Source organism: Arachis hypogaea, chromosome 16 (assembly GCF_003086295.3).
Source record: "Arachis hypogaea cultivar Tifrunner chromosome 16, arahy.Tifrunner.gnm2.J5K5, whole genome shotgun sequence".
Taxonomy (NCBI): Eukaryota; Viridiplantae; Streptophyta; class Magnoliopsida; order Fabales; family Fabaceae; genus Arachis; species Arachis hypogaea.
This window is the reverse complement of record NC_092051.1, coordinates 53,591,922-53,601,056: the sequence shown is the minus strand read 5'-3', so window position 1 is coordinate 53,601,056 and position 9,135 is coordinate 53,591,922. Positions and strand designations below refer to the sequence as shown.

General features: G+C 37.8%; 1 non-coding gene across 1 annotated transcript; it reads right to left on the bottom strand.

The window, feature by feature from the left end:
• Window positions 1-108, bottom strand: LOC112760459 (small nucleolar RNA R71). The gene has a single exon (XR_003180898.1). It is a non-coding gene; the product is annotated as a small nucleolar RNA R71 (small nucleolar RNA).
• Between the last annotated feature and the right edge of the window lie 9,027 nt (window positions 109-9,135).

Below are 9,135 nucleotides of genomic sequence, written 5' to 3'. Positions count from 1 at the left end.
AAGCTTAGAGTGGATGTTCAAACCTTCAGACAGAAAGAAGGTGAATCCCTCTATGAAGCTTGGGAGAGATACAAGGAACTGACCAAAAAGTTTCCTTCTGACATGCTTTCAGAATGGACCATCCTGGATATATTCTATGATGGTCTGTGTGAATTAGCTAGGATGTCATTGGATACTTCTGCAGGTGGATCCATTCACCTAAAGAAAACGCCTGCAGAAGCTCAAGAACTCATTGACATGGTTGCTAACAACCAGTTTATGTACACTTCTGAGAGGAATCCTGTGAGTAATAGGACGCCTCAGAAGAAGGAAGTTCTTGAAATTGATACTGTGAATGCCATATTGGCTCAGAATAAAATATTGACTCAGCAAGTTAATATGATTTCTCAGAGTTTGAATGGAATGCAAGCTGCATCCAACAGTACTCAAGAGGCATCTTCTGAAGAAGAAGCTTATGATCCTGAGAACCCTGCAATAGCAGAGGTAAATTATATGGGTGAACCTTATGGGAACACCTATAACCCCTCATGGAAAAATCACCCAAATTTCTCATGGAAGGATCAACAAAAGCCTCAACAAGGCTTTAATAATGGTGGAAGAAATAGGTTTAGCAATAGCAAGCCTTTTTCATCATCCACTCAGCAACAGACAGATAACTCTGAACAAAATACCTCTAATTTAGCAAACTTAGTCTCTGATCTATCTAAGGCCACTTTGAGTTTCATGAATGAAACAAGGTCATCCATTAGAAATTTGGAGGCACAAGTGGGCCAGCTGAGTAAGAAGATCATTGAAACCCCTCCTAGTACTCTCCCAAGCAATACAAAAGAGAATTCGAAGAGAGATTTCAAGGCCATAGATATAACCATCATGGCCGAATCTAAGGAGGAAGGGGAGGACGTGAATCCCAAGGAGGAAGACCTCCTGGGACGTCCAGTGATTAATAAGGAGTTTCCCTCTGAGGAACCAAAGGAATCTGAGACTCATCTAGAGACCATAGAGATTCCATTGAACCTCCTTATGCCATTCATGAGCTCTGAAGAGTACTCTTCTTCTGAAGAGAATGAAGATGTTACTGAAGAGCAAGTTGCCAAGTTCTTTGGTGCAATCATGAAGCTGAATGCCAATTTATTTGGTAAAGAGACTTGGGGAGATGAACCTCCCCTGTTCACCAATGAACTGAATGCATTGGATCAACTGAGACTGCCTCAGAAGAAACAGGATCCTGGAAAGTTCCTAATACCTTGTGCCATAGGCACCATAACCTTTGAAAAGGCTCTATGTGACCTTGGGTCAGGAATAAACCTCATGCCACTCTCTGTAATGGAGAAACTAGGAATCTTTGAGGTGCAAGCTGCTAAGATCTCATTAGAGATGGCAGACAACTCAACAAAAGAGGCTTATGGACAAGTAGAGGACGTGTTAGTAAAGGTTGAAGGCCTTTACATCCCTGCTGATTTTATAATCCTGGATACTGGGAAGGATGAGGATGAATCCATCATTCTTGGAAGACCCTTCCTAGCCACAGCAAGAGCTGTGATTGATGTAGACAGAGGTGAATTAGTCCTTCAATTGAATGACGACTCCCTTGTGTTTAAAACTCAAGGTCACCTTTCTATAAATATGGAAAAGAGGTACAGTAAGCTTCTCACAAAACAGAGTCAACCAGAGCCCCCACAGTCAAACTCTAAGTTTGGTGTTGGGAGGCCACAACCAAACTCTAAGTTTGGTATTGAACTCCCATATCCAAACTCTAAGTTTGGTGTTGGGAGTCTATAAAATTGACCTGATCACCTGTGTGGCTCCATGAGAGCCCGCTGTCAAGCTATTGACATTAAAGAAGCGCTTGTTGGAAGGCAACCCAATTTTTATTTATCTAATTTTATTTTTATTTTTATTGTTCTTTCATGTTTTATTAGGTTCATGATCATGTGGAGTGATGATTGGATTTTTGACGGTTTAGAATTTCACAAATGAAATCTCGTTGAAGTATAGTCTCTAAACCAACAATAATCCTTTCATGCAAAAATTTGGTTGTCACAAGTACAAACCCCTAAAATCTATAAACCGAAGTATTTAAACCTCGGGTCGTCTCTCAAAGGACTTGCAGGGTAGTGTTCTTGTTATTGGTTATGGACTTGTTTATTTTGGGGTTTTGGATGAGGAATGTGAATAGTAAATGGTAGGAAAACTTTATTCACAAAATGGTCTTGGCAAGGTTTGGTTGTCAAGGGTCTTCATCATTATCACTAGCCACAAGTATGGTAGTTGCAAGGATTAATCCCACTTAGTCATCCTTAAATCGATTAACAAAGGAAAGTCAAGTGAGTTATATCAATCCTAGTCCATAAGTCCTAGCTTTTCACTAATTGGATTAATGAAGGCTAGAGTTAATGGCTATCAACTATCAATCAATTGGACACTAGTGACTCAATAAATCCTAAGTTACCTTCTCAAGCCAAGAACATAAAATTCTAGTCTAACATTCTTCCAAGCATTTAATCAAACACTTGGAAGGCATAAAAGAAAAGTATAGTCAATCACAACAAGAATGAATTCTAACTACAATTGAATACAAAGGATCAACAACAACAACCAAGGAAATCACAATTATCATGAATTACCTCAAATTGCATTATTAAAAGGAAATAAAGAGAACAAGAGTATCTCAATTACAAAACCTAGAAACAAAATAAGAGAAATTACAATCAAGAGAATAGGGAGAGAGAAAAGAACCAAAGTGTAGCAATCATCGATTGAAGGTAGAAGTAGAAGGAGACTTGAATTAAACCTAGAACTATGAGATCCTAATCTAACCCTAATTCCTAATCCTAATCCTAGAGAGAAGAGAGAGCTTCTCTCTCTAGAAACTAACTACAAAGCTAAACTAAACTAATTGGTAACTAACATCTAAAGTGATCAATGATCCTAAGTGATGAATGATGATCCTCCCTTAATCCTTCCTCCTTTTACTCCTTTCCCTTAGCAATTTGGCGCCAAAATGGGTTGAGAAAACCTCTCAAAATCGCCAGGCACGTGTTGCATTAATGAGGTCATGTGCCATCATCGGCGCGTGCGCGCATGGTACGCGTGCGCGTCCCTGGTCGATTCTGCAATGTGCGCGCGAGCGCCTTGTGCGCGTGCGCGTGCATGGCTGACTTTGCTTCTTTGACTTTTTTTTATGCTTCTCTCCACTTGTATGCTTCCTTCCTTGCTTCCTTCCTTGCTTCCTTTGATCCATGCCTAGTTTCAATCCTGAGGTTACTAGCAAACACATCAAGGCATCGTATGGAATCAAACAGAAACTAGAATTTACCAAGACAAGGCTTAAAAAGCATGTTTTTTACACTTAAGCACAATCATGGAAGAGATAACAAAACCATGCTAATTCTTAGGCTAAATGTGACAAAAGGTTATCAAAATGTTCTAAATTCAAGGCAAAACAAACCGTCAAATTGGGGTTTGTCATGGAGTCACAAAATAAATAGAAAAATAAAAAACAGAATCAAAAACAACAGAAGAAAAATCACACCTTGGAGGAAGGACTTACAGGCCTTTAAACGCCAGTAAGGAGCATCTGGCTGGCGTTCAACACCAGAACAAAGCATGGATCTGGCGTTGAACGCTCAAAACAAGCAGCATCCTGGTGTTCAGACGCCAGGAATGCACACTGAGGAAAGCTGGTGCTGAACGCCAGAAACAAGCATAGAACTGGCGTTCAACGCCAGAAACATCCTGCATCTGGGTGCTGAACGCCCAGAACAAGCACCAATTCGGCGTTTAAACGCCAAAATTGCATGCAAAGGCATTTTACATGCCTAATTGGTGCAAGGATGCAATTCCTTGACACCTCAAGATCTGTGGACCCCACAGGATCATCTCAGCATCTATGGACCCCACAGGATCCCCACCTACCTCCACTCATACTCTTCCCTCTTCTCAATGTTCATCCTCTCTTCCCAATAAACACCCTTCCCCAAAACCCTTCACCAATCACCTCAAGCTCTCTTCCCTATCACCCATTCACCACTCACATCCATCCACTCTTCCCCATAAACCTACCTCATAAACCCCACCTACCTTCAAAATTCAAAATCACTTTCCCACCCAAACCCTCCCCATATGGCCGAACCTTAACCCCTCTCCCTCCACTATATAAACCTCTCCATTCTTCTTCATTTTCACACAACACAACCTCTTTCCCTCTCCTCCATTTCTTCTTCTTCTTCATCTCTTCTTTCTTCTCTTGCTCGATGGCGAGGAATATTCTAAGTTTGGTGTGGTAAAAGCATAAGCTTTTTGTTTTTCCATTACCATTGATGGTACCTAAGACCGGAGAATCCTCTAGAAAAGGGAAAGGGAAGACAAAAGCTTCCACCTCTGAGTCATGGGAGATGGAAAGATTCATCTCCAAAGCTCATCAAAACCACTTCTATGATGTTGTGGCCAAGAAGAAGGTGATCCCCGAGGTCCCTTTCAAAATCAAGAGAAATGAGTATCCGGAGATCCGACATGAGATCCATAGAAGAGGTTGGGAAGTTCTAACAAACCCCATCCAACAAGTCAGAATTCTAATGGTTCAAGACTTCTATGCTAATGCATTGATCACTAGGAACCATGATCAAAGTAAGAACCCGAACCCAAAGAATTTTCTCACTATGGTTCGGGGGAATTACTTAGATTTTAGTCCGGAAAATGTAAGGTTGGCGTTCAACTTGCCAATGATGGAAGAGAACGCACGCCCCTATAAAAGGAGAGTCAACTTTGATCAAAGGTTGGACCAAGTCCTTATGGACATATGTGTGGAAGGAGCTCAATGGAAGATTGACTCAAAAGGCAAACCGGTTCAACTGAGAAGACTGGACCTTAAGCCTGTAGCTAGAGGATGGTTGGAGTTCATTCAACGCTCAATCATTCCCACTAGCAACCGGTCTGAAGTTACTATAGACCGGGCCATCATGATCCATAGCATCATGATTGGAGAAAAGGTTGAGGTTCATGAGATTATACCTCAAGAACTCTACAAGGTGGCTGACAAGTCCTCCACTATGGCAAGGTTAGCTTTTCCTCACCTCATCTGCCATCTATGCAACTCGGCTGGGACTGACATAGAGGAAGATATCCTCATTGATGAGGACAAGCCCATCACTAAGAAAAGGATGGAGCAAACAAAGAGAGCCTATTCATGGATCTCAAGAGACGCATGAAGAAGCTCATCACCAAGAAATCCATGAGATGCCTCAAGGGATGCACTTTCCTCCACAGAATTTTTGGGAGCAAATCAACATCTCCCTAGGAGAACTGAGTTCCAACATGGGACAACTAAGGGTGGAACATCAAGAGCACTCAATCATCCTCCATGAAATTAGAGAAGATCAAAGAGCAATGAGGGAGGAGCAACAAAGACAAGGAAGAGACATAAAAGAGCTCAAGGACATCATTGGTTCCTCAAGAAGGAAACGCCACTATCACTAAGGTGGACTCATTCCTTGTTCTCAAATTTTCTGTTTTTCGTTTTCTTTATGTTAAGTGCTTATCTATGTTAGTGCCTTATTACATGATCATTAGTATTTAGTAACTTTGTCTTAAAGTTATGAATGTCCTATGAATCCATCACCTCTCTTAAATAAAAAATGTTTTTAATTCAAAAGAACAAGAAGTACATGAGTTTCAAATTTATCCTTGAACTTAGTTTAATTATATTGATGTGGTGACAATACTTTTTGTTTTCTGAATGAATGCTTGAACAGTGCATATGTCTTTTGAAGTTGTTGTTTAAGAATGTTAAATATGTTGGCTCTTGAAAGAATGATGATAAGGAGACATGTTATTTGATAATCTGAAAAATCATAAACTTGATTCTTGAAGCAAAAAAAAGCAGTGAATACAAAAGCTTGCAGAAAAAAAATAGCGAAAAAAAAGGGGAAATAGAAAAAGAAAAAGCAAGCGCAAAAAGCCAATAACCCTTAAAACCAAAAGGCAAGGGTAAATAAAAAGGATCCCAAGGCTTTGAGCATCAGTAGATAGGAGGGCCTAAAGGAATAAAATCCTGGCCTAAGCGGCTAAACCAAGCTGTCCCTAACCATGTGCTTGTGGCGTGAAGGTGTCAAGTGAAAACTTGAGACTGAGCGGTTAAAGTCAAGGTCCAAAGCAAAAAAAGAGTGTGCTTAAGAACCCTGGACACCTCTAATTGGGGACTTTAGCAATGCTGAGTCACAATCTGAAAAGGTTCACCCAGTTATGTGTCTGTGGCATTTATGTATCCGGTGGTAATACTGGAAAACAAAGTGCTTAGGGCCACGGCCAAGACTCATAAAATAGTTGTGTTCAAGAATCAACATACTGAACTAGGAGAATCAATAACACTATCTGAACTCTGAGTTCCTATAGATGCCAATCATTCTGAACCTCAATGGATAAAGTGAGATGCCAAAACTATTCAAGAGGCAAAAAACTACAAGTCCCTCTCATCTGATTGGAGCTATATTTCATTGATAGTTTGGAATTTATAGTATATTCTCTTCTTTTTATCCTATTTGATTTTCAGTTGCATGGGGGCAAGCAACAATTTAAGTTTGGTGTTGTGATGAGCGGATAATTTATACGCTTTTTGGCATTGTTCACTACAAGAAACACCTTTAAAATCGACGGCCAAATCGACGGCTAGGCCGCCGATAATATCAAAAATCGATGACAAAATCAACGGTGGATGTGGTCGCTAGTAAGCTTGTCGATTTTTCAAAATTCTAATAAAATCGACGGCTTACCAGGCCGTCGATAATAATTCACTAAAATCGACAACCTTTCCATCTATAATATGAGTGTGAGAATTTTACCTTCTTAATAAAATCGACAGTTTTGCCGTCGATATTATTATACAAAATCGATAATATTTTCGTCGATATTTTATTCAATAAAATCGACATAAAAGCCGTCGATATTATTATACAAAATCGACACCATTTTCGTCGATATTTGATTCAATAAACTCGACGAAAGTGCCGTCGATTTAATTATTAAAATACCGACAAGCTCGTTGTCTATATGTTGTTTCCTTTTGTCTATTTTAAATTTAAAAAGTGACAACTTTACCGTCGATTTTAATAGCCACATTTTTTTAATTATTTTTTTATTTGAAAAATAGTATACAATTAATACAAATAAAATTTATACAAAATATAAGATAACAAGACAAATAAATTTTTAAATATAATTTATACTAAATATTAGATAATAAATTTATATATAAATGGATTGATGGACTACTGATATAAGTTTATTACCCTTCAACATTCTGTTCCTCACAGTATTTTTCAAAGGAGATACAGACTTTTATTCATATACAAGTCATAATCAAGCTAAACAAAGGTTTCCCCAACGGCTAATACAATTATAAAAAAAATGGACTTTCTATGCATATAACAAGTTACAAGACAATCTAATAATCATAAATTATCAGTTACAACTTCCGAATTTGTCCAAAATTGCAACCATTTTTGACTATGCAAATTGATAAGGATGGACACAGAGGAATGGAATTTGGAACCTGAAAGAGTGGATTGAAGCCATAGGGAACGGTTGGTGGTGGTGGTGTCAAGCCACCACAAGTGTGAAGGTTGATTCTTTGTCATTTCATCCATCATCTTCTTCTTCCTCTTCTGCTTCACTCTTCCCTTGTTGCTTATCATCAACAAAAACAAACATATAAATATGATGGCAAAACAACAAAGAAGAATCTCGGTTTCCCCAAACAAGAATTGTTAACTACTTGTTACTTTTAAAGCCTTCACATACATTTTATATACACATATGTCGACATAGTGAAATACACAAGAATATGTTTAATACTCAGATAGCATCGATCATGTACAATCCTTTCAATGAACTTTTGACCCACATTCCTAAGTTCATGATTTATGCACAGACGTCCCTGCAAATAATCACACTTCACAGGATTAGTCCAAAGTTTCTATAAGTTACTCATTCTATTCAAGTAAGAGACATTACTAGTAAAAGTTGCGCATTGAATTAGTTATAGCAAAATTTGAACATTGAATTTTCTACACATCATATCATTACGAGCTTCATATTTTAAGACATCATATTTTCAATTCTATAAACAGTAATCAATTATAGTTGGAAAAAAATATTAGCAGTAACAACAAGAGGAAAAGAAAAAGAACAAGTAATTGACGATACAGAACTTCATCAAGGCTGATTTCACTGAGAACGTTCTCTTCATTGATATCTTTGGCAATGGAAGCTAAACCAATATACCTGATTGCATACATTTGTACCTGGATTGACTGGCAGAGCCATAGCAAATGTTATTGGAACATCTATATGCTTTTTTCTCTTTATCGCTCCTATCAACTATCTGTAATAGATATAATTAGTTAGATTCCAAAAAATAGGATATAATGCTTCTATCTATGCTTGCTCAAATTAGATAGATCATCACCTTCTTCAATGTTCACCTATTGCTATTCTTTACATTCTAAAATTGCTATTGCTCATCGTCCCCCTTAACAAATTCAATATTTCCTAAGTGCAACACTGCAACTACTATTCGAAATATAGCATCCTGAGAAGAGAAAATCACAATAACTTGTGAAATTACATTAATTCAAAATCTATGAATTCCATAGCATTGATCCCAACAACATCCATAGCTCTTCTAGTTGCAAGGTATTCCTTAGAATCATCCAACTTTTGCAACTCAATGCAATTTGATTGATTTAGGTAATGAAAATTTCTTGGGTTTCCCAATTTGTACTTTTCAACATCCTATATACATACATACATGCATGCAATATATATTTTGTCAAATAGGTAAAAGAACTAGTCCAGTCATTCAGTCCAGTCATGCGTTGCCAAATGCTTCTAAAACAGGATTTGAGCAAGCTTGATTTGCTACTTGTTTAAAATTGCTGTCTTTATTGTTGATTTTTATCTGTTTATTTTTTGCATATGAAACCTATTTATGGTTATGTTAATACTTAATAGTTCTTGAATGTTAGATGGAATTGATTAAATGTTTACTACAATTCATGATCACCATAAAATAATTAATTAGATGGAGTTTATTTTTTGTCATTATCTTGTTTGTGTCTTAGATTCTGATTGTTGATTGAT